This window comes from Lemur catta, chromosome 14 (assembly GCF_020740605.2).
Source record: "Lemur catta isolate mLemCat1 chromosome 14, mLemCat1.pri, whole genome shotgun sequence".
In the NCBI taxonomy this organism is placed as follows: Eukaryota; Metazoa; Chordata; class Mammalia; order Primates; family Lemuridae; genus Lemur; species Lemur catta.
Window position 1 is genome coordinate 56385590 of NC_059141.1, and position 26422 is coordinate 56412011.

The following is a 26422-nucleotide window of genomic DNA, read 5'->3' on the forward strand; positions in this document are numbered from 1 at the left end:
TGGGAGCGAGCCATGGGGGTTGACCCCCAGCAAAAAGTGGAACTTGGTATTGACCTGCTGGCCTATGGAGCCAAAGCTGAACTCCCCCAATATAAGTCCTTCAACAGGTAGGGGTGGTGGGGAAGGAAGACATACATTCCAGTGTAGCACCATGCCCTTAGTTAGGATGGAGACTTTAATTCAGATGTTTCAGAAGGAGTCTAAGGAGGGATGGTAGGAATATAGGGGCCATAATCAAAGCCCTTTGCTCTGTTTACTCTAGCTCAGCTTCATCATAGCAGTGTGATGAAGGAAAAAATTGCAGGGAGGCAAGATTCGAATTCTAGCTCATAGGCCACTTACTAGCTATGTGGGCACTGGAAAGTTGCCCTGCTTCTGAGCCTTGGTTGCTTTGAATGTAAAATGGAAATAATACATTATATGTTTGAAAGCGTCTTGAGGCTCCCTTCCATTTAGGGTTATGATGCCATTATTCTCCCTGTAGTATGATTCTATTTCCTATACCCTGCTTTAGAAGGGTTTAAATATCTATTCTTTTGGAATTGGGTTTCTCTAGATCATTGATAGGAGATCTATGTGAAAGCAAGCTAGAGAAGTGCTTTTGCAATTGGCCCTAAGGAACCTGGATTTTCCAGGCAATATTAATTCCTTTCAGCTAGGCCATCTACTATCTGGGGTTGGGGGTAGGGATTTGATGGAGGGGGTGGTTTCTACATTGTAATTTAAGGTGGCCTCAGACCCTTGGATCTATAGTGTTTTTGGTCACTTTCTCTGAAATGTTGGTCTGGGTCACAACTATCCACAAGACTCTCTATCAAGTACCCATTAGGTGCCTTCTTGCCCATCCAAGTACTAACCAGGCCTGACCCTGGTTAGCTTCTGAGAGAGATTTCTTTTCTCATTATTAGCTTTGGGGAAATAAGCAAACCAGGAAGGAAAAATGGGGTGCTAAGGGGAGAAGAAGACTAAGGAGTCCAGAAGCAATCTCAAACTAGAGTTCATGGACTAACCCATTCTCAAAACAGGGTAACATCTCATTGCTAAGGCTCTGTTTCTTTTATTCTGATTCTTAATTACATAATGTGTCCCCTCCTCAGGACAGCAATGCCCTATGGTGGATACGAGAAGGCCTCCAAACGCATGACCTTCCAGATGCCCAAGTTTGACCTGGGGCCCCTGCTGAGTGAACCCCTGGTCCTCTACAACCAGAACCTCTCCAACAGGCCTTCTTTCAATCGAACCCCTATTCCCTGGCTGAGCTCCGGAGAGCATGTAGACTACCATGTGGATATTGGCATCCCCTTAGATGGAGAAACAGAGGAGCTGTGAGGTGTTTCCTCCTCTAATTTGCATCAAGTTACCCCTGTCTGGTTCCAATTTGGAGAGGGAATGCTGAGCAGGATACCCCCACTGTTAATCCAGTATCCTTGTGGGAATGGAGGGAAAAAGGAGAGAGATGCCTGCCTTTCCATCCTTCACTCCAAGTCCCCACTCCAAGCATCCTTCCTCACCAACTCAGAGCTCCCCTTCCACTTGCTCCATATGGAACCTGCTCTTTTATGGAATTTGCTCTGCCACTGGTAACAGTCAATAAACTTCAAGCAAATGAACTCATTCTTCCTCTGATATTTGAGGGCAGACAAAAGCTCAGGATAACAATGCACAGAGACTAATGAAAGCCAAATACTAAACACTCATTATTCAGACTTTAAGACCAGACCTGAGATCTGGTTGCTTACATACTCACACCCACAAAACCACACTCATAGGTATATACAAAGACATGTTTATTCAACAGTACATGAGACAAATAATCATGCACAAACACATGTCCTGGCCCATACGTGGGCAAAGCTAGAAAGCTACTGTGCATTGCAGTTAGGAAACAGGTTTTGGTGACCCTGGTGTTAGCTCTTTATGTAGTTGATTAGAAGCTGAGATAATCAGGGTTACCCTAATTTTCACAGAACTAGAGCATGCCATAAAGTTTCCAGATGACACCAGAGGGGGTTTTGGGATATATGTATCAAAGGTAACAGATTCCCAAAAGGATGAAATAGAATAGGGAGCCATGTGGAATCCAGAAGGGAATGGGATAAATCAGCTACAGTTGTAGTACACCTGGCTCTGTGTAGCTACAGCAAGAAAAGATCTAAGGATTATGGGGCATTGCAGTGATGCCCAGAAAGCACTGTGATTGGGAAGAAATGATGAGAGCCCACCAGGAATGAGCAACATTCTTTTTATTGATTTAAAGCATGAGGTCTCTCTAGAGTCACAGGCTTACTCCCACATTCCATAAAGTAAGAGTGATGCAGACCAGGAAGAACAAAGAGATGTTAATAGGGTCTGGGAAAACAACTTGTAAGGAGAGTTGACTGAATTCAGCCAACGCCATGAACTGTTGTTGATGGTTAGATTAAGTTGCCAGACCTGCATTAGACTGACCAAATTTTAGTGGACGTTGGGTTACATGACATTTATCTTGCTCATCTTTGTTTATAACCTAAAGAATGAATTTTGAGGCATTCATATCTCCTCTAAACTTGTATACAAAACTCTATTGCTATGAGCATTTTTCTAAAAAGAAGGTTGTTATAGTTTGGATTTCCCCCCAAACAGACCCTGAAACAAAGATTTGGATGCAAGTAGTTTATCTGGGAGGTGATCCCAGAAATCTAAGCAGTATAAGAGAGTGAGAGGAAAGCCAATAAAAGGTTCTTTGGGCAATTGGGGCAGAATCTCACTGGGGAATCTCAGGGAATACTACTAATCAAAATGTGGCCTATGGATTGGCAGAATCAGTATCTCCTAGGAGCTTGGTTAGAAGTGTAAGGCCGAGTATGGTGGCTCACTCTTGTAATCCTAGCACTTTGGAAAGCCAAGGTGGGAAGATCGCTTGAGGTCAGGAGTTTGAGACCAGGCTGAGCAACATAGTGAGACTGCTGGACGTGCTGGCTTGGGAGGCTGAATGAGGTAGGAGGATTGCTTGAGCCCGGGAGTTTGAGGTTGCAGTGAGCTATGACACCACCACTGCACTCATGCCCCTGTTTCAAAAAGAAAAAAAAAAAATTAAACCAAAAAAACACAGACAAAAACCAGAAAAAGAAATGCAAACTCTTGGGCCCAGGAATTTGTATATTATTAATCTTTCTAGGTGATTCTCATATGCTAGAAAATTTTGAAAATCACTATGGTAGAATATACCTCAGAATTGCTCCACTAAGCATACGAGGAACTGGAGTATTTAGCTACTAAATCCCATCTCTCATTGGTTGTGGATTGTTCCTGTTAAAGTTAACTCTGCTGGCCCTTTTAGACAAAGAGATGCTCAGTTATTTGAGGTAGGAAGCTCTGGACCTGTACAGAATCTGTCTACCAAAGTTGTAGTGAACTCTGGGGTGGGCTGAGAGGATATGGGTAGGGCACACAGGATCTGGATAAGGGTTCTTTTTTTTTTTTTTTTCTTTCTTCTTTTTAATCCCATGAGCTTAGGGACTAGACATGGATAGGGTTCTTATCCTTCATCAGATTCTCAGGTTGGTAAGTCTGTGAGCCCCTCAAAAGTTTAAGGACTATATTCCTCGGCTGGATGTGGTGGTATCACTCCTGTAATCCTAGCACTTTGGGAGGCTGAAGTGGGAGGATCACTTGAGGTTAGGAGTTCAAGACCAGCCTGAGTGAGAACGAGACCCACTCTCTACTGCCCATGGTGGTGCATGCCTGTAGTCCCATAGTCCCAGCTACCGGGGAGGCTGAGGCAGGAGGATGGCTTAAGTGCAGGAGTTTGAGGTTACAGTGAGCTATGATGAGGCTACTGCACTCTAGCCAGGGCAAAAGAGAAACTCTGTCTCAAAAAAAAAAAAAAAAGACTATATTCCTTTAACAAATGTTTATTGCATGCCTACTGTATACCTGGTACTGTCAGGCAAAACAGGTACAAAAAGTAACTTTCATGTGACAAAGAACTTTCACAGTTAACCATAAAATGATTATTAAATGCCTTTTCTTAAAGTTGGAGAAAAAAGTCCACAGTCTGCTAGTCAATAGCTCTGAAAACACAGAAACTTAATTTCTTCAGGCTCAGAATGTCTGAAATTTTAAATATAACAAAAAACCATGATGCAAGCTTATTTATTTATAGGGATCCCAGGTTGGTTGCAAAATTATCTCCTCAGTAGAAAAAGTCTACTTAGAAGTCAAATTATGATCATGAGTTGCAATGGTGGCTTAATGCATTCAAGTGCACCCTTGTACAGAATCTAGCCAGAAAGCTAATTAAATTCTCAAGCTTTGACATCCCTTTGCCTAGGTACTATTCTTCTGTTAAAACATTCTTTCTTGGCCGGGCACGGTGGCTCACGCCTGTAATCCTAGCACTCTGGGAGGCTGAGGTGGGTGGATCGCTCGAGGTCACGAGTTCGAGACCAGCCTGAGCAAGAGTGAGACCCCCGTCTCTACTAAAAATAGAAAGAAATTATCTGGCCAACTAAAATATATATAGAAAAAATTAGCTGGGCATGGTGGCGCATGCCTGTAGTCCCAGCTACTCGGGAGGCTGAGGCAGTAGGATTGCTTAAGCCCAGGAGTTTGAGGTTGCTGTGAGCTAGGCTGACGCGACGGCACTCACTCTAGCCAGGGCAACAAAGTGACACTCTGTCTCAAAAAAAAATAAAAAAACAAACCAACATTCTTTCTTCAAAAATGTTTCATACAAAAAAAAGAAAAGAAAAAACAAAAATGTTTCATACATTTGAATACCATGGATCACAGAGGCCACACATTGGTAGCAGAGTTAACTGTCTATCCTGCTCATAGACATTTTCTGTTTGCCATCACTGTGTTTTAAAACTCAGGAGAGGTAGCCCTTTTAGATAGGAGCTTGTAGTCTCAAGGTGTCCTCGTCTCCACTACTACCTATTGTTTTGCACCAGGCCCTCTTTCATTGTTACTTGCCTAGCCTCTATAGCCATTTGAGTTAGCAACTTCAAGGATTTCTTTTACATGATACACACATCCATGATACCACCCCCAACCCCACCTAGATTGCTCGTTCATTACTCTAGAGTCTAGGTCTGTGCTGTTCAAAACTGTAGTCACTAGCCACATGTGGCTCATGAGCTCTTAAAATGTGCCTAGTGCGAACAGATATGAGCTCTAAGTATAAACACCAAATTCTGAAAACTTAGTACTAGAAAAATGTAAAATATCTCATTAATAGCATTGTTTCTATGTTGAAATGGTATTTTGAATATGTGGGTTAAATAAAATGCATTACTAAAATTGATTTTTTTGAGACAGGGTTTTGCTTCGTCTCCCAGGGTGCAGTGCAGTGGCACAGTCATAGCTCACTGTAATCTTGAACTCCTGGGCTAAAGCCATCCTCCTGCCTTGGCCTTCCAAAGTGCTGGGATTACAGTCGTGAGCCACAGTACCTGGCCCTAAAATTAATTTCATCTGTTTAAAAATGTGGCTACTAAAAATTTTAAATTGCATAGTGTAGCTTGCAATGTATTTCAACTGGACATCGTTGGTCTAGACTTAAGCACCTTATGAGAGCGATTTTGGAGCTTCAAGAGTTGAAAATGTATTCTCAATTTATTATTTCTAGTCCCCTGTTTTAGTTTCACTCTTCCTTGTTGATCAACATTCTTTAAAACCGCTTTCTGTTGTAGATACCGTTCGATTAGTGTGTATTTAGTTGTGTGAGAGCAGAAAGAGAAAGCCCTACAACTAAGTGTTGAAAAAGGCACCTAGTAAGGATGCATCCACAGGCAGCAAGCAACAAGTGCAAAGTTCAAATCACACACCAAAGCGGTTCCCTTCCGCATCCAAGACCAAACACCTGTGCTTACGTTCAAATTTTTTTTTTTTGTAACTTATTTCCTTTTTCGGTCTAGAGAACTGATGGGGCGCGGCACCCGTGGATAAACATTTCTGTGATGCCAAATACCATTTACAAACCAGGGATAGGGTGGAAGAACGGATGAAAACTTGAACGAAGGAATGAAAAGATCAGAAGGTCAATTTTTGGCTTGCCTTCTCCATCTCCAATTACTTTGCCTGCATAAGGAAAATGCTGGAGAGATGACTTCCAGCTAAAGGCGACACTACTGAGTTTGAAGCAGTTGGGGAAAGAAGGCCATAGCCCTAAAGTTATTCCAATGTAGGGTCAGCCATAACAACTTTCCCCTGCCCCGATGGACCGTACGGCCTGCAATAATTTTGTAACTCTTAGCCTGCTCAAGCTTCATCTTAGCCCGCGCCCCACCTCCAAACCTTTCCAGACCATCCCCAAAACGCCTTGCGGCCGCCATTTTAAACACTACTATCGCGAGATATACTTAGCCGCCTGCAGCCTGACTCATTTACTTTCTTGCGAGAGTCTCTCTTCGCCTGTTCTCGCCATAGTTGAGGAAAGTGTCGCGAGAGCTGGTTGCCTTGGCTCCCCGTAGCTATAGCAGCCGCGGCGGTTAAGTATGCGGCGGCGGGAGCAGTGAGTGCGACACCCTCAGGGGGGCGGGGCCGGAGGTAATGGGGTGCAGGAGGGTAGTGCCTGGGGACGGGGTGTGGGGAGGGTTGGGTCGCGGGAGGAATCGACCTGAGTGTGACGTGTGGGGAAGGACCTAGCTCCTGTGGGTACAGGGATGGGGCGCCAGTCTGCGCTGGGGCACGCGGCGAGGGCTAGAGCTGCTGGGAGGTCCAGGGGGAGGGACCCGGGTGTAGTGAGGTTAAAGGGGCAGCGGCCCGAGCGTGGAGGGGGTGTGTGTGTTGGGAGCAGGTTGTTTTTTTACCCTGTCTCGGAACTGGATAAGGGGACTGGGCTACATCGGGGAAGAAGTGGGAAGAAATGGGGTACAGCGAGGAGGAGGGTATGTTGCATGAGAGCACAGAGGTTGGGCCCAGTTTGCTTTTCACTGGCCGGAAGGTGGGGAGAGGAGAAGGGATCAGACCTTTGCGGCTCTCCCGGCTCCGCCACAGGCTGGTCGGGAACAGTGCGCCAGGACCTGGGTCCTAAATGGCATGGCGGGAATGGTAGCGTCCCGGACCTTCACCGCCTCCCTTCCCTCTTTCCAGAGAAATACCAGACGGACACTCTGAAAGGCGAAAAGAGAGTTCTGGTGAAATAGTATTAGTTGGAAGGTTCTTTCGGCGGAGACTATGAGTGGGACAATGAATGATTGCTGTTCTAAAATAAAGCGTAGTGTGGGGGGGCGGAAGAGAGATTCTTGAGACGAAAAACTGAGGTTGCTTCCTCTGTAGTGTGTTGAATTGGAAGAAGTGGGTGTGTGCTAAGATAACGTTTCTTACCAGATTCATTCAAGTATACAATTCCTTTACGGTGTACTTATGAAATATATGCAGTGTAAAATCAGTTTAGATGATACAGTGAAGGAATATGCAATACGACATTTAAACCTTCCGCAAATATAACTTTAAAACTAGGTGTTTGTATTGCAGCAACAGGCTGAACACTAAATCTAGGGATAGTTTTAGTTACTTGGATGTAAAACCTAGTGTTCCTGAAGTGTGCCTATTCAGGATATTTGCCTTTTTAAGAAATGGATGAGGTTTTATTTTAGGAGACAGAATGTGTTTTGAATCTCTTGTCAATGTGGAAATGGTTGTATCCCAGAAGCTAAAATCACTGAGGGGGAAACATTTAGTCTCTGAGTATTAAGGACTGTTTTCTGGAGACAGGTTTGGACTACTTTGCTTGTTAACTCTTATTTCTAGAGAAAACAGTGGCTTCAAGTGAGGTATAAAAATAATGTATCCATTTTAATTTATAGATACAAGCTTTCCGATCATTTTTCTCTCTACCTTATGTAGGTATAAATTTGCAAGGGATAACCTTTTGTTTTTTTGATTATGTAACTGGATTTTCCCATGTTAAGGTTCACAAATTCATTAATTAGAATAATGGCTTTTTAAATCCTTCTTGAGCTGTCCTTTTTCTCTTTTTTCTTTTTTTTTCCACCCCACCCAACTCCATTGAGCTGACCTTTATGTGGTTAGTCATTGAACCCATTTATTTGACATATGTTAGAGTAAAGCGTTTAATTTATAATGTCAGTAGCTAAACTTTAAAGTAGAAGTGCCTTTCTGAGGCAATTTAAAACTTTGTGTGGTGGTTGGGTCCAAAAGATTTCCGCATGAATCCAACAAGCTTTACTGAGTTCCTATTATGTATAGAGTACTGTGTAAGGCATTGCAGGGGAAAAAAAGATTAATTAATTCATTTATCCATTCAACACACATTTATTGAGACCTATTTTGTGTCTGATTATTAAGCCTTCAAAATACAGGTAAAACTTGATCTGTGCCTTGGAATTGCCCAAACTCTAGGAGGACACACTGATAGAGAAAAAAATAATTACAATGTTATAAGCACAATATATGAGCCCTGGAGTATGAAACAAGGCTCTGGCCCTGAGGAGTTTACATAGTAGTTGACAAGACTAAAGGGAAAAAAGAATTTTTTAAGTTACAACTATTAAATAAGCAAATTCTAAACAGTACTGCATTAATAAAACACATACTCTGTTTCTCAGAAGAGATAAAATTTAGAATGGAAGTTTGTGGAGAAAATTCATTGATCAGATCATAATTTAATAGTCTTTTTTAGTACTATTTTACTCGAAATAAGTACATAAATAAATATCGTAACATTCCCAGGGCAGTAATATTAATAGCTATAACACATTGAGTGATTATTAATGTGCCAGGCATATTATCTTATTTTATTTTACACTACCATCCTGTTCTGCAGCTGCCAAAGATCACAGAGCTAGTAAATGGCAGATTAGGGATTGGAGTTGGAAACTGATGTGATTCTAAAAACTTAAGATTCCTTTCTTTTGCAGGGAGAGAGTCTTGGTATGGAGCAAGCTGGGGGAGAGGTTGAAGGCAGATCTGGCCAGAGATCAGAATTCAGGGTGGGACTGGAAGAGTATAAATTTATGGATAGGGGTATCTCTATTTTTTTTATTCATAGATTTTTCTCTCTCAAATATTTACACTACATATGAGGAGCTAATTTGAATATTAGCATGATGCTAAATAAGAGGTTTGTATTGTTATATAGAGAATTGACTAAATTACCATAGTCATTGCTGTGTATAATTGTATAGGGAGCTATGCTTGGGAAAATAGTTATAGCAAGCAATTATTAACATTTGTAAGATTCCAGAAAGTGATCATTTTAGTAGTAGAAATGGTTATCTATATTCAAATATAGGGCAAATATTATTACAACAGACTTTAAGGTATTTAGTGAAACATTTTTAAACTGCAGTTTTTTGCATTGAGAAAAATGTATATATATATATATATATATATATCATATGTATTTATATATTTGCTTTTAGGTGTTTTTTTTAACTTTATATTCTAAAGTCCAAAATTCGATTTTCTGGTTGAAATTCAAATTTCTTATTTTTGTGAATGGCTTCCTTAAAAATCTAAGTGAGAATGATAAATACCATCAGTGAAGTATTGATAATTTTTTAGACTTATTAGAATGCTTAGAGGTCAACCAGTCCAATCCATTCGTTTTATATTGGGGAAACTAAAGCCTAGAGAACTTTAAAAAAAAAATTTTTTTTTTTTTTTATTTTGGGGTGTGATGGCTCACACCTGTAATCCTAGCACTTTGGGAGGCCAAGGTGGGTGGGTCACTTCAGGCCAGGAGTTCGAGACTAGCATGAGCAAAAGCGAAACACTGTCTCTACAAAAAAGAGAAAAATTTGCTAGGTGTGGTGGCTAATTTTTTTATTTTTATACTGTCATAGACCGGGTCTTGCTCTGTTGCCCAGGCTGGAGTGCAGTGGCTTGATCATAGCTCATTGTAACTTTGAATTCCTGGGCTCAAGTGATTCTACTGCCTCAGCCTTTTGAGGAGCTGGTGGCAGCTAATTTTTTTTTTTTTTTTTTTTGAGACAGAGTCTCGCTCTGTTGCCAGGGCTAGAGTGAGTGCCCTGGCATCAACCTAGCTCACAGCAACCTCAGACTCCTGGGCTTAAGCGATCCTACCGCCTCAGCCTCCCGAGTAGCTGGGACTACAGGCATGCGCCACCATGCCCAGCTAATTTTTTCTATATATATTTTTAGTTGGCCAGATAATTTTCTATTTTTCGTAGAGACGGGGTCTTGCTCTTGCTCAGGCTGGTATTGAACTCCTGAGCTCCAGCGATCCGCCCGTCTCAGCCTCCCAGAGTGCTAGGATTACAGGCGTGAGCCACCGCGCCCGGCCTTAATTTTTTTTTTTTTTTAATAGTAACAGGGGTGTTGCTGTGTTGCCCAGGCTATTCTTGAACTCATCCTCTAGTGATCCTCCTGCCTTAACCTCCCAAAGTGCTGGGATTACAGGCACAAGCCACTGCGTCCGGCCATGAACTTCTAAGTGACTTGCCCAAAGTCACATAGCTACAATGTCTCAGATGTCCTGGTTTCCAGTTAAATGTTCCTTCTATCATACCACATTGCCAAATTATATTTAATAATTGCTATATGTGGACTTATAGATGCTTTCAGCTAATTTTGGGAAACCAGTGTTGTCAGGAGGTTATTGATAGATGACAGGGTACAGACTGATTACTTGTTTACCTTGTACTTCACTTACACTTTCTACTGAGGATAAATGCATTCACGTAATTTATTCAAGTGCTTCCTATATTTGGTCTGGTACATTACTGTTGCATTTTTCTGTGTCCAGTTACATTGCTGGGCCATGTTAATATTTATCTGTCTTAGAAAAAAGTGGAGTTGTAATACATAATATTTTTAAGAAATACATGCAGATTTCAAGGTGAGTCAGTGATGTGGTTTTCATTGACTTTATGGGACTTCTCCAGATGGGTTGAAAACAGAGCAGTTGATGATGTATAAAAACTGTGGTCTAAAAGCATTCTTTTTTTATTCTTTTTTTAAGAGACAGGGTCTCACTCTCTATTCTTTTGCCCAGGCTGGAGTGCAGTGCCCAGATCCTAGCTCATTGTAACCTCCAACTCCAGGGCTGAAGCAATTTTCCCACTTCAGCCTCCCAAGTAGCTGAGACTACAGGTACCCACCACCATGTCCGGCTTTTGTTGTGGTTTTTAATTTGCACTTTTTTAAAAAGTTATTATTACTTATGAGGTTGAACAGGTTTTTATTTTATTTTTTATGTATTTTTTAGAGACAGTCTCTCTCTGTCACCCAGGGTGGAGTGCAATGGCACGATCATAGCTCACTGTAACCTTGAACTCTTGGACTCAAGAGATCCTTCCAAGTAGCTGAGACTACAGGTGTATGCCACCATGCCCAGCTAATTTTTAAATTTTTTGTAGAGTTGGGGTCTTGCTTGGGGTCAGCCTGGGGTTGCCCAGGCTGGTCTTGAACTCTTGGGCTCAAGTGTTCCTCCTGCCTTGGCCTCCCAAAGTGCTAGGATTATAGGTATGAACCACTGCACCTGGCCCATAATACAAATATTTGATGAAATAGAAGGCATGCTATAATTTAGTGGGTCTGTTTGCTGCTGAACCATCAGTAACATGGATCTAATCAGGTCAGAAGTTAGGAGAAGTTAGGGTTAGGACCATCTAGAAGAACCTAGAAGCATGTTAGAAGTGCAGAATTAGGCCAGGCCTGGTGACTCACACCTGTAATCCCAGCACTTCGGTAAATCGTGGTGGGAGGATCGCTTGAGGCCAGGGGTTGAAGACCAGCCTGGGCAATATAATGAGACATAGTCTCTACAAAAAATAAATACCCCCTCCCAAGACTCTAGTAACTATCATTTTGTTTTACTCTTTACCTCCATGAGATCCACTTTTCTTTTTTTTTTCCTAAGACAAAGTCTCACTCTGTTGCCTGGCCTAGAGTGCCGTGGTGTCAGCCTAGCTCCCAGCAACCTTAAACTCCTGGGCTGAAGCAATCCTTCTGCCTCAGCCTCCCAAGTAGCTGGGACTACAGGCACGCGCCACCATGCCCAGCTTATTTTTTTTTTTTTTTAATTGAGACAGAGTCTCGGCTCTGTTGCCCGGGCTAGAGTGAGTGCCGTGGCGTCAGCCTAGCTCACAGCAACCTCAAACTCCTGGGCTCAAGCGATCCTACTGCCTCAGCCTCCCGAGTAGCTGGGACTACAGACATGCACCACCATGCCCAGCTAATTTTTTTTTGTATATATTTTTTTAGTTGGCCAGATAATTTCTTTCTATTTTTAGTAGAGACGGGGTCTCGCTCTTGCTCAGGCTGGTCGCGAACTCCTGACCTCGAGCGATCCACCCGCCTCGGCCTCCCAGAGTGCTAGGATTACAGGCGTGAGCCACCGCGCCCGGCCGTATTTTTTCTATATATTTTTAGTTGTCCAGATAATTTCTTTCTATTTTTTTAGTAGAGACGGGGTCTCGCTCTTGCTCAGGCTGATCTCAAACTCCTGAGCTCAAATGATCCACCCACCTTGGCCTCCCAGAGTGCTAGGATTACGGGCGTGAGCCACCGTGCCCGGCGAGATCCACTTTTTTAGCTCCTACATATGAATGAAAACATGCGATATTTGTATTTTTGTGCCTGATTTATTTCATTTAACATAACGACCTCCGGTTCTATCCATGCTGCTGCAAATGACCGGATTTCATTCTTTCTTATGTCTGAATAGTATTCCATTGTGTATATATACCACATTTTCTTTATCCATTCATCTGTTCATGGACACTTACATTGATAGGATTGGCATTTTAACAAGATCTCCAGATGATTCATATGCACCTTAAAGTCTAAGAAACAGTGATCTGATATGCAGTATCTAAAGGGGTGTGGTAACGTGAAGCTCAAAAAGCCTAATTTAGAAGTTGGAGCCCGGTGCGGTGGCTTGTACCTGTAATCCTATCTACTTGAAAGGCTGAGATGGAAGGATTGTTTGAGCCCAGGAGTTCCAGACCAGCCTGGGCAACATAGTGAGATTCTGTCTCTTAAAAAAAAAAAAAGTTGGGGTAAAGCAACAGAAGTTGAGATGATGGGAGCTATAGAAATTTAGGCAGGTAGTAACATCATAGCTCTAGATGATTCATTTATTCACTGTAGGACCTGCTCAACATGCTGGGAACATCTTCTTCCAGGACAGAGGACTGGCAAGATCTTGGTGATGTGTCTGGTCACCAGCCAAGAGGTTTGGCATTCAGAACAAGAGTGTTAGCTTCTGCAGGAATCTAGATTAGCTGTGCTCATTAGTATGGAGGCCACTAGCCACGTGTGGCTATTAAAATTAAATAAAGGTAAAAATTCAGTTCCTCAGTCTCAGAAGCTACATTTAAAGTGCACAGTAGCCACATCTGGTTATTAAATTGGACAGCTCAGATATAGAACACTTCCATCAATGCAGAAAATTCTATTGAACAGCACGGGGAGAAATAGGCAGAGAGACCAAGATAGATAGGATGTCTGCCTTAAAGGCTATGTCAACATGGCCAAGGGTAGATGTAGGTAAAGATCTATGAGTTATTGGTTACACATGTAACTCCTCACCTCATTACAGCAATCTGAAAGACATCAATTAAGAGGAGATCGGGAAGGCAGAGCTTGACAACAAAAAAGTTCTGGGAGTTGTGAGTTTTAAAGTTATTTTCCAGATATCTTTAAAAGAAATTCCTGAGCATTGGGAAGAGTAGGAATGGTTGGTATGCAGTTGGGAAAATAATATGAAGTACTAAAAGGAATATTTAGCTAATCAAAAAGCAATATTGTTCCCGGTAGAAATAATACTGGAAATGAATTCTAATGTCCAGGTTAATGTGGAGCCAGTCACAAATTTTATCATACCTTCACTAAAGTTTTAAATTTTATCTATCAATATTAAAAATATGGAGACATTTTTGATGTTTAATAAGAATTAGTGGAAAAGTAGAATTCATGTTGAGGTTCACTTTTCAATCTTTTCCTCCCAGAGCATACATCTACAGAAAAGGCGATTCAAATTCTTTTATATTTATGTTAAGTTTGGGAACAGTTCCACATAGTAAGTTTATGGCTGATTTCTTGTGTTCTTTTATGGCTTATATCAGACACACACATGAATATTTATATATTCGGGATATATGATTGTGTTATATACAAAAATGTTTTTAGTTCTGCATTACTCTTACTAGAATTTTTCTCATTTCTTTCAGTTTGGCAATATAAATGTTCTCTATAGACAAGTGGCTTTTAAGGAAAAGCTATTACATCCATTACTTAGCTTTTTGCAAATAGGAAATCTAGCCCTGTCATTGTTGGTATGAGGCTAATTAGCTTTTCTAAAGCCTATGTTTCAGTATTTTGGCACTTTGTAGTAGGAGTACCTTCCTGTACCAGGTTGAAAGCAAGAAACATCCTGCAAAGCACATTTTTTTTCAAATAGCAATTGAGTTTTTAAATGAAAATAGAAGCTGAGGATAAGATTGTATTGAATTCTTGCAAAATATATTTTTGTCAGTCTTATTATGACCTGTGTGTTGGTTCATGTTTTCTGAGATGTGAAAGATAGGTTTCTAATATGACGCTCTTAGAAAGTCAGTGGCTTATTTATAATTCTTGGAAGAAAAATATTTTATTTTCTCCTGAGAAGTTTCTGAAGAAACATCTTTAGATAATGCAGTAGTTTCAAAATTCATTCACTGTGGAAACTTATTTGTGTGTCATTGTCTTATTTCTGACCTGGGCTCAGCTTTTATTTCTCTGTGCAGATCCATTTCCTTTGGTGGTACAGCCTTGTCTTGGATGTTGACCCCAGTCAGAGCTCTATAGTGCCAAAAGGTGATCCTCTTTTGCCATTTCTTTCAGCCCGTTATTTATCTTTACTTGTGGTCATTGAAAACCAGAATGGTATTTATGAACAACAGAGAATTCCATGTTTTCCTTCAGTGTTGGAGGAGCCCCAGAGAGAGGCAATATCATTTTAGTCTTGGGTTTTCACCTTCCTAGGACCCACCACATCTAAGGGAAAATTCAAGCTTATTTCACAGACTTGAAATAAGAGACTTTGTATTATAATTACAAATTTAATCTATAGACCCCTCAGTGTTTTAGAGTATTTACTGACATCTAGAACACATATTTCTAGGGTCCATGCTTTTTTATATAAATTTTAGAATGAGCTTGTATATGTTTACAGAAAGCCTTGCTGCAATTTTGATAGGAATTGCATCAAACCTACAGATCACTTTGGGGGAGAACTGACATTTTTATGTTGAGTCTTCTAATCTATGAACAAGTCTCTATTTAGGTCTTTGGTTTATCAGCATTTTGTAATTTTCAGCATACAGACCCTGTACATGTTTTCATAAGTGTATACCTAAGTATTTAATTTTCTCTGGGGTCATTATAAATGATAATATGTTGTTAATTTCAGATTCTTCATTGTTAGCATATAGAAATGTGATTGATTTTTGTGTTTTGGTCTTGTATCCTGTGACCTTGTTATTACTTCTAGGAGCTTTTTTGTAAATTCTTTGGAATTTTTTTAGATAATTATATCATTCACAAATAAGGGGGTTTTATTTCTTCCTTTTCAATCTGTATGCCTTTTATTTCTCTTTCTTGCCCTACTGCAGTGTCTAGAACTTCCAATACTATGTTGAATAAGTGGTGAGGGTAGGCATCCTTGCTTTGTTTCCAGTCTTAGAGGGAAAGCATTTAGTATTTCACCATTAAGTGTGATGTTAGCTGTGGATTTTTTATTAGACACTTTTTATCAAGTTGTAACCACATACTTTTAAAAAGTCAGCTGAAATGGTATTTCTTCTGCAGTGCTTTCTCAGATTGCCCCAAACAGAGTTAGTATTTACCCTCCATGTTTCAGCAGCATTCTGCTTATTCTATCATTGACATGTTGATTTGTGTTCATTCATCCTTCTCATCCCTTTCCTAGACACGCATACCTTCTAGGCTGTGAGAACAAAGGTAGTTTTATTCATTTTTATATCAATAGCTTATTACAGTGTACCTGGCTCATTGAATTGCTTGATTGAATGAAAGAATGAGTGAATGAATGAATGAACGAACCAACAAGTGAATGAGAGACTCTCTCATGGGACTTAAGATAGTTTTAGTGATAAGAGTGTGGGTTTTGCAGCCAATCGCAGCCCTTTCCATTTAGTACTACTCTGGGAAGTTGGGCAAATTGCTAAATATTTCTGAACCTCAGTTCCTTATGTGTGAAATTAGGATAATAATAATCTGCCTGAATAAATTAAGTGAAGTAATAGATGTCAGTTCTTAGCACAGTAGCTATCACGTAATAGGTACTCAGTTTTCTCTTTCCCTTCATTGAACTGTTTTAATAGATAAGTGACTATAAAATTACTTTGTAAACTGTGTACAGTTATTTTAAATATTGTTCATGTTTGTGTTAAAAACAAACTAATTTTGATTATATTGGTTTAAGGGGGAAAAAACAGGGAAATGAGAAAGTTTGAGTAACTTTTGTTGAGCAATACCGTGTGCCGGGAACTATGCTTAATGCTTTACATGCAGTAATCCATTTAATCCTCAAAACTCAATGAAGCACATTTCTTCCTCTGAAAGATTGTTTCTTAGTTTTTTAATTATAGTTTTTTTTCTACCCTTTCTGAATAAGTCTCAGGAATGGGGCTAATAACAACTTAATGCAGACTTTAAACTTTGTGTAGAATATGACAAATAATTAACAACTACTTTATTTCCAAGCTTCTGTCCTTAGTATTTGGGGACTATGTTCTTTAGGCTAAGTCTTCTTTTTTTCAGCAAACCCTAGTGATGGCATTTACTTTCTATTTCTGGTCTCTAGAAGTACATTAGCTGCCCCAAATATTAGGTTCTTTGGGTGTATGAAACTGATCAGTTAAGAGTAATGATTTGTTGCCTATGACACATTAGTTGTTTTCAACAAATATCACCAATAAAGCTTGAATTGTTTTTTGATAGAGGAGAAAAGCAGCAGACTGTTTGCATTTGAATTTAGAGTGTTTCTTATTACCTTATATTGATTACGCTAAGACCTGTTTTTTTTGTTGTTGTTGTTTTTAGAGACGAGAGTCTTGCTGTGTTGCCCTGGCTGGACTTGAACTCTTGGGCTCAGGCGATCTTTCCACCTCAGCCCCCTGAGTAGCTGGGGCTACAGGCATGCACCCATGTGCCTGGCTTTCTGTTTTAATTAGTTCTATGTTTGTTTTTCTTAAAATTGTGGTAAAATACGTATAATATAATATTTACCATTTTAACCATTTTTAAGTGTACAGTTTAGTAGTGTTAAATACATTCACATTGTCGTGCAACCTATTTCCAGAATTCTTCGTCTTGTAAAACTGAAATTCCAAGCTCATTAAATGACTCCCCTCCCCTCCCTCCCTGAAGTCCCTGGCAACTACCATTCTACTTTGTTTCAATGAACTTATTCTAGGTGCCTCATATAGATGGAATCCGAATATCTATATTTTCGTGACTGACATAACACTTAGCATAATGTCCTCAAAGTTCATCTACGTTGTATGTTGTAGCACGTGTCAGACTTTCCTTCCTTTTTAAGTCTGAATCAGTTCTATGTATATGTGACATTTTGCTTATCAGTTCTCTTGGGTTGCTTCTACCTGATGGCTGTTGCGAAGAATATTGCTATGAACATGTGTGTATAGTTATCTCTTTGAGGTAGTGGTTTCAGTTCTTTTGGATATGTAACCAGAAGTGGAACTGTTTAATCATATGGTAATTCTTTTTTATTTTATTTTTTTTTTGAGACAGAGTCTCTCTTTGTTGCCCAGGCTTGAGTGAGTGCCGTGGCCTCAGCCTAGCTAATAAAAACCTCAAATTCCTGGACTCAAGTGATCCTCCTGCCTCAGCCTCCTGAGTAGCTGGGACTACAGGCATGTGCCATCATGCCCAGCTAATTTTTTCTGTATGTTTTTAGTTGTCCAGCTAATTTCTTTCTATTTTTAGTAGAGACGGGGGTCTCACTGTTGCTCAGGCTGGTCTCGAACTCCCGAGCTCAAAGGATCCACCTGCCTCAGCCTCCCAGAGTGCTAGGATTACAGGCATGAGCCACTGCACCTGACCCATCATATGGTAATTCCATTTTTAAGTTTTTTTATTTTTGAGATGGTGGTCTTGCTATGTTGCCTAGACTGATGTCGAATAACTGGGCTCAAGCGATTTTTCTGCCTTAGCCTCTCGAGTAGCTAGGATTATAGGCACATGCCACTGCACCCAGCTTTATTTTAAATTTTCTGAGGAACTGTCATACTATTTTCTGTAGTGGCTACACCATTTTACATTCCCACCAAGAGTGCACAAACGTTCCAATTTCAACACATCCTTGCCAGCACATTGTTGTTTTGATAGTAGCCATCCTGATGAGTATAAGACAGTGTCTCATTGTGGTTTTGATTTTCATTCTCCTAATGATTAGTGGTATTGAGGATCCTTTCATGTGTTCTTTGGCCATTTGTATATTTTCTTTGGAAAAATGTTCAAGTCTTTTGTCCATTTTTTAATCATGTTTTGTTGTTGAGTTTTAGGAGTTCTTCACGTATTCTGGAGATTAATGATTTGTAAATATTTTCTGTCATCTGATGGGTTGCCTTTTTTCTCCATTGATTGTGTCCTTTGATTCATAGTTCTATTTTTTACCTTTTTTTTTTTTAAGACAGAATCTCACTCTGTTGCCCAGGCTAGAGTGCTGTGGCCTCAGCCTAGCTCACAGCAACCTCAAATTCCTGGGCTCAAGCAATCCTTCTGCCTCAGCCTCCCGAGTAGCTGGGACTACAGGCATGCGCCACCATGCCCAGCTAATTTTTCCTGTATATTTTTAGCTGTCCAGATCATTTCTTTCTATTTTCAGTAGAGGCAGGGTCTCACTCTTGTTCAGGCTGGTCTCAAACTCCTGAACTCAAACGATCCACCCACCTCGGCCTCCCAGAGTGCTGGGATTACAGGTGTGAGCCACCGCACCCGGCCCACAGTTCTGTTTTTTAAAAAATTTTATTATATATTATTTAAGACATTTAAAAAGAATAATACAATAAGCATCCTTATAACCACCATCTACAACATTACTAAATTAGTTAGCCCTTGGGTTTTGCCTTATTGATCACAAGTCCCTTACCATTCCTCAAAGGTAACCACTAGTGAATTTGATGTCCCTCTGACTAGTTTATACTCCTTGGATAGCCTGGTAGTGTATTAGTAGGTAATCATGGCTGAAGTAAAAATAGTGCAGAGTTCCTATGGAAGGCTAAGGTGGGACAGATTCTTTCTTTTTTTGTGGTGTTCAGAGCTCAGTTCGGTACACTGTCAGAGATACTTGTACATAAAAGGTACACAGAAATATTTGTTGAACGTACATGGTATCTATTTGGTACCCATGTACTTCTTTTTTTTTTTTTTTTGAGACGAAGTCTTGCTCAGTCACTTGGGCTAGAGTGTCATGGCGTCAGCCTAGCTCACAGCAACCTCAAACTCCTGGGCTCAAGCGATTCTCTTGCCTCAGCCTTCCAAGTAGCTGGGACTACAGGCACGCACCACCACATCCGGCTAATTTTTCTATTTGTAGTAGAGACAGAGTCTTGTTCTTGCTCAGGCTGGTCTCAAACTCCTGATTGCAAGTGATCCCCCCGCCTCGGCCTCCCCGAGTGCTAGGATTACAGGTGTGAGCCACTGGGCCCGGCCCTCCATGTACTTCTGATTGAAAATATTTAGTACCACTATTATGTTATTTTGAAGTGAAATGAAGTCTACATATCTTTGGGTTAGGATTATTGTGTGCTTTATCAATAAATAGATAGCTATGGCAGAGTAAATGTTTTCTTACTGGTATTGAAACTGAGAGGCAAACCTGAGTTTGGAGTATTTAGCTTTAACTGCATACAGCACATTTAGCTGTCTTGGCTAATTCAGACTTGTAGACAGGGCAAATGGAATAGAGAGATGTTGAGGCACTGCATTCCGGTTCAGGAAAATGGATTGTAAGTTCTGAAAGAAAGGGTGATTCTGGTAAGGTTTGACTGTGGGCAAGGAACTGTTGAAAAAAACAGTGCCATGTTTCCAGGGTAGTGGTGAAGGACCTGTCCTCCATTATAGCTGAAAATGAAGTCCTTCTGTATTGAGGCCATAATAGCAGCAGCAGCAGCAGCTGCTGCCACTGACGTCTGAATTCGGTGGCCATGTGAAGTGTCTAGAGCAGGAAATGATTCCATGGCAGTAGGCATATGTAAGGAAGGACTTGTTTTGGCTCTGGCTAAGTGGTTGTACAGGTTGTGGGTGTCACTTTAAACATACAAAGATCTGCTTGCTGTAGGAGGAGCAGCTTCTTGAGGATCAGGTGCGCATCTGAAGGGATGAGCTCATCCTTCTAACCAGACCTGCCCTAGACGCTGACTGAATGTTTTCCTAATTGCAAGTCCTGCAGCTGGGAGAAGCAGGAAATGATTGAAGCTTCATGCACTTTGTGAGTAGCAAGGAAAAAAAAAGCATTTTGGGGAGTCTTTTGAAACATGTGGCTGTGAATATCAGGTTGAAGGTGACACACACACACACACTCACACACACACTCTCTTAGTCTCTAAGCTGAGGATTGCAGTAAAATATATAGTAGATTGAGGAAAGCTTTGGTGGTTCTAACTTTATTCTAGTGCTTCTGTTTGAGATGAGTGTTCATGACTTAATATATTTGTTTCCTATACTGATTTCATTGCTTTAGAAAATAAGAATCCTTGGGGCTCCTTTTTCTTTTCTTTTCCTTTTTTTTTTGAGACAGAGTCTCACCCTGTTGCCCTGGCTAGAGTGCTGTGGCGTCAGCCTAGCTCACAGCAACCTCCAACTCCTGGGCTCAAGCAATCCTACTGCTTCAGCCTCCCGAGTAGCTGGGACTACAGGCATGTACTACCATGCCCGGCTAATTTTTCTATACATATTTTTAGCTGTCCATATAATTTCTTTTTTTTTTTTTAATTTTCATTTTCATCTCACTCTTTGAGATAAAGTCCATATAATTTCTTTCTATTTTTTTGGTAGAGATGGGGTCTCCCTCTTGCTCAGGCTGGTCTCGAACTCCCGAGCTCAGAGGATCCGCCTGCCTTGGCCTCCCAGAGTGCTAGGATTACAGGCATGAGCCACCATGCCTGGCCCCTCATTTTTCATTTTCAAGGATCTTGATCTTTATGGCTTGTTGTAGAGCGTTTGTTCATGGGACTTATCCCACATTTTTTGTTTTGTTTTATTTTGTTTTTCTCCCCCCACCCCGTTATCCCACTTTAAGGTTCTTAAAAATGAAATTGGTTTAGAAAAGAAATATCAATTATTTATCATTTTAATTTATTTTCTCTCTGTTTTTTTACTCCTGGGCAAGCTGTGAATTATTTATTATTTTTAACTAAACTTTTTATTTTGAGATAACTCTAGATTCATACAGAGTTAAATAACGGAGAGTGATCTGATGTACTGTTACCTAGTTTCCCCCAACATCTTCCAAAACTGTAGTACAATATCACAACCAGAATATTGGCATTGATATAGTCAAGGTACCAAATATTTCCATCACCACAGGATCCATCATGTTGTCCTTTTATAACCACCCCCACTTCCCATACATCTCCACACCTTCCTTAACCCCTGTCAACCACTAATCAAAAAATAAATTTTTAGCAGAGAAATTTTATGTGCAATCTTGAGTAGTTTTGTATTAGAGATCCACATGGCCTTATCAAAAGAGCCCAAAACCGCAATAGATTTTGGTTCGTTGTAGCTGTTTGACTTTGGGCAAATAATTTAAATTTCTCTGTGCTTCACTTTTCTTATGTACAAAATGGGGTAATGGTATATTAACTTCTATCTAATCTATTTTTTAGAATTTTTTAGAAATTATAAAGGTCTTTAAAAAAATAAGTACTATATACATTATTATCAGCAGCAAGGACAATAGTTTTGAGGGGTTTTTTGTTTGTTTGTTTTTGTTTTTTTGAGACAGAGTGTTACTCTGTTGCCCTGGCTAGAGTGCAGTGGCATCATCATAGCTCACTGCAACCTCAGACTCCTGGGCTCAAGTGACCCTCCTCCCTCAGCCTCCTGAGTAGCTGGGACTATAGGCATGTACTAGGACGCCTGGCTAATTTTTTCTATTTTTAGTAGAGATGGGGTCTCACTCTTGCTCAGGCTGGTCTTGAACTCCTGACCTCAAGTTATCCTCCTGCTTCAGCCTCCCGGGGTGCTAGGATTATAGGTGTGAGCCACCATGCTGGGCCATGATACAAATATTGAACCTGGGCACCGTATTGTACAATGATTATATCCTGAGATGTAGTAACTTGCTTGCTTTTTTTCATTTGCCTAGTTTTAAAACTTTCAATCACTAAATCATTCCCAGAATCCTAGCTAGGACCATCAAACTCTGCTCCATTCATGCAAAACCAGTAAATAACCTGCCAATCCTTTTTTTGTTTCCTTAGAGACTTCCCGTGTATAATCTTCTTCATCCTGCTCTAATATGGATTGGTTGTTATTTAGGCCTGTTCTGCAGCTGTTACCCTGGGAATTCTGTTTCCTGAATTACATGTAATCTTTCTTGGTTTATTTCCTCATTTTGGTCAAGCACATCCTCCAGAAGCCTTTTGAGAGTTAAACATTTATGAGAGTTAACATTTTTGAAACCTTGCATATATGAAAATATTTTAATTTTACCCTCAAATAATACTGTGGGAATAGAATTCTATGTTGGAAATAATTTTTTTTATAATTTTAAAAGGCATTGCTATTTTCTTCCTGTGTTGCTGATGAAAAGTCTGATGCCATTCTTTTGATTTTATTTTTATAAGAACAAATGGTAGTTTATTAACAAATAAAAATAATGTAATTAATTTCTAGCAAAACAGTAACTATGGATGGAATTTGCAATGCATACATTTTACTTTTGAAATTCTATAGAAAAGGTAGTATTTTCATAGGAGCTGATTCTTATTGTAGGGACCTGGAGGGGCCCAAGGGGAAAGTTCCCTTTGGACTTCTGAAGGTTTGGTGAAAAAACAATTCTCAAAAGGCAGATTAGTTGCAGGAAAGGCATACAAATTTATTTAATGTGTATATATGGGAGACTTCAGAATGAAGACCCAAAGATGCAGGGGAAATTTCCCATTTTTATGCTTAGGTTCAACAAAGTATGGACAGCTGTGTAGAAATACAAGAAGGGCATGATCTATTGTTAATAGTCTGAGTAGGGAAACCCAGCAAGGCCTGTCTGTCTAGATTCTTCTTGGCCTCTATCAGCATGTATCCGTTCCTTCTGTGTATGGGTCAGGACTCTTTCTGGAATGGAGGTCTTATGACCTGTAGTCAAACATGGTAGGTCAGATAATTTCTTTTTTTTTTTTTTTTTGAGACAGAGTTTCCCTCTGTTGCCCTGCGTAGAGTGCAATGGCATCATCATAGCTCACTGCAATCTTCAATTCCTGGGCTCACACGATCTTCTGCCCTAGCCTCTCAAATAGCTGGAACTATAGGTGTGCACCACAATGCCTGGCTAATTTTTCTATTTTTAGGAGAGATGGGGATCTCACTTTTGCTTAGGCTGGTCTCGAACTCCTGAGCTCAAGTACTTCCCACCTCATCCTCCCAGAGTGCTAGGAGCCACTGTGTGTGAGCCACAGCACCCAGCCTAAAAAATTTTTTTGTTGTGGTTAAATATATACATAACATAAAATTTATCATTTTAACCATTTTTTTGTTTTTTAGAGATGGGGCCTTTGTCACCCAGGCTGAAGTGCAGTGGCGAGATGATAACTCACTGCAGCCTTGAATTCCTGGGCTTAAACAATCTTCCTGCCTCAGCCTCCCAAGTAGCTGGGACTACCCATGCCTGGCTAATTTTTAAATTTTTTTGTAGAGGTGGGGTCTTGCTGTGTTGCCCAGGCCTTAAGTGAACCTCCTACCTCAGCCTCTCAAAGTGCTGAGATTATAGGCCTGAGCCACCACGCCCAGCCTTAACCATATTTAAGTGTATAGTTCTATGGAATTAAGTACATTCACATTGTTGTGATGCCATTCTGATTCCCAGTCCTTTGTATGTGACCTCTTTTTTTTTTCTCCCTAGAAGCTTATCGAATTTTCTCTTTCTCCCTAGTGTTCTGCAATTTAGTATTGTTTATACCTTAGTATGGATTTGTTTTATTCAATATACTGGGGACATTGTGGTTCTTTTAAAATGGAAAACTTATGACCTTAAAATCTGGGATATTTTCTGTTTTTTTTCTTAGATACTTTCTTCTTCTTACATCTTTTTATCTTTTTTTAGAAAGCCTGGATTGATTCTATAGTTTTCTTACCTATTATCTTTTCTCTTCTATTTCTCTTTTTATTTCACTTTTTGGGAGGTTTTCTTAACTTTGTCTTTGAAGCCTTCTTTTGAACTTTGTATTTCTTGCTTTTTAGATACAAAATCTTATCTCTTTGAGGAAATACATTTTAGGTTTTTAAGTTTCCTTGTATTCCCTGGAGTGTCTGTTTCCTTCAAGCTTTTTTTTCCGTTTGAGGTATCACCAGTTATTAGTATCTATAGGTGTTCTGTTGCACTGGTCAGTTTTCCCAGATAGCAATCCTCCAGTGCCAGTGAATTTGGTGCTGAGAGGAAGAGGAGAGATTGGAGATCTCATCCCTTTTAGCATATAGACTTTCACTTAATCTTCCTATGCTTTTTTTTTTTTGAGACAGAGTCTCACTTTGTTGCCCAGGCTAGAGTACCATGGCGTTAGCCTGGCTCACAGCAACCTCAGACTCCTGGGGTCAAGCAATCCTTCTGCCTTAGCCTCCCGAGTAGCTGGGATTACAGGCATGCACCACCATGCCTGGCTAATTCTTTTTCTATATATTTTTAGTTGTTCAGCTAATTTCTTTCTATTTTTAGTAGAGATGGGGTCTTGCTCTTGCTCAGGCTGGTCTCGAACTCCTGAGCTCAAACGACCTACCCGCCTTGGCCTCCAAGCGTGCTAGGATTACAGGCATGAGCCACTGTCCCTGGCCTCCCATGCTTTTTAATTCTTTTTTTGAGATAGGATCTTGCTTTGTTGTCCAGGCTAGAGTACAATGGCATCATCATAGCTCATTGCAACCTCAAATGCCTGAGTTCAAGTGATCCTCCTTCCTCAGCCTCCCAAGTAGCTGGCACTACAGGTGTGTACCACCACACCTGGCTAAGTTTTAAAATTTTTTGTAGAGACAGAGTCTTGCTATGTTGCTCAAGCTGGTCTTGAACTCCTGGCCTCAAGTGATCTTCCTGCCTCGGCCTCCCAAAGTGCTAGGATTATAGGCATGAGACACTATACCCAGCCATACCTGGTTTTTAAAAACTATTCTTTTATTTAAAAAATTTTAAGGCTAATCAAGCAAAAAAGTGAGAGTAGACATGGAACAAATAAATAAATCTGTAACTTGCTATGATCAGTTGTAAACACCACTGCACTCGGGCCAGCCAAAATCTCCCTGTTTTGATAAGGTGTTTCACCCAGTTTAGCTCTGCCTGGTGTCCCAGAGTCGTACCTGCTTTGGCTCATTCTTTAGAAAGTAAGGCTACAGTCTTCTGCTGTAGGGGAGGGTCATTTGCCTGGCTGTATCTGGTTGAAGGAGAGAATCTGAAGCATCTAACTGCTTCTTAAACAAATTTTTAATCACTCTTCCGTTTTTAAGTCCCATCCCAAATCCCCACCCGCAAAGGCTTTCAGTTCCTGAGCCTTTCCTGGGTTCTGTAGTGGGAGTATGTGTGTTTCTGGTTGCCACTATCTACCTTCTACTTCTTTCTCTGGTATGTTCATCAGTTACCATACATTTATCTGCTTTCCAGCTTCCAAAATTTTGTGTAAATTAGACTCTTGCAGTCGTTTAATTTCCTGGTTTGTTTGTCCTTATGAATTTATACCTTTTATATTCCTTTACTCTTATTTTTAGTGGAGATTTAATTTGAGAGAAAGTAGAGATAAATGTATATGTTTAATTACCATGTTTAGACAGAAATGCCAGTCCCTTTACAATATTTTTATATACATATAAAATGTAACCACAACTAATATATAGTATTGCTTTGTGTGTTATTAAAATTTTTACATAAATGGAATACTCTAGGGGTAATTCCACAACTTTTCTCAGTATGATATTGAGTTCTAATCTTGAGATTAAATAGATCTAGTTTATCCATTTTTAAATGATGCATGGTATTAAATCTTAAGACTATCACATTATATTTATCTGTTCCCCTTTGATGAGCATTTAAGTTGTTTTCAGTTTTTGTCTGTTTAATGAATATACATATGTGAGAATCTAGGCTATGAGAAGAAGTGAAATTGCTAGATGCATTAGTTCTATTGCTGCATAACAAATTGCCCCCAAATTTAGCGACTTAAAACAACAAACATTTGTTATCTCATAGTTTCTATGAGTTAGGAATCTAGGTGATCTT

General features: G+C 40.1%; 1 protein-coding gene and 1 long non-coding RNA gene across 4 annotated transcripts in view; one reads left to right on the forward strand and one right to left on the reverse strand.

The window, feature by feature from the left end:
* Positions 1–1768: 1768 nt before the first annotated feature.
* LOC123650295 lies at positions 1769–6501 on the reverse strand. The gene is made up of 2 exons (XR_006739318.1): positions 6373–6501; positions 1769–3047 (listed from the first exon to the last, which is right to left on the reverse strand). It is a non-coding gene; the product is annotated as an uncharacterized LOC123650295 (long non-coding RNA).
* A 4-nt stretch (positions 6502–6505) lies between these two features.
* Positions 6506–26422, forward strand: part of USP54 (ubiquitin specific peptidase 54) — a 114578-nt gene continuing 94661 nt past the window's right edge. For 2 of the 3 annotated variants that reach the window (XM_045568983.1, XM_045568986.1), the window contains exon 1: positions 6766–6872. The gene's annotated coding sequence lies outside the window, so the exon portion shown is untranslated. Of the gene's footprint in view, positions 6532–6765; positions 6873–26422 lie in introns of those variants that run through there. The other variant, XM_045568984.1, reaches the window with a different exon arrangement.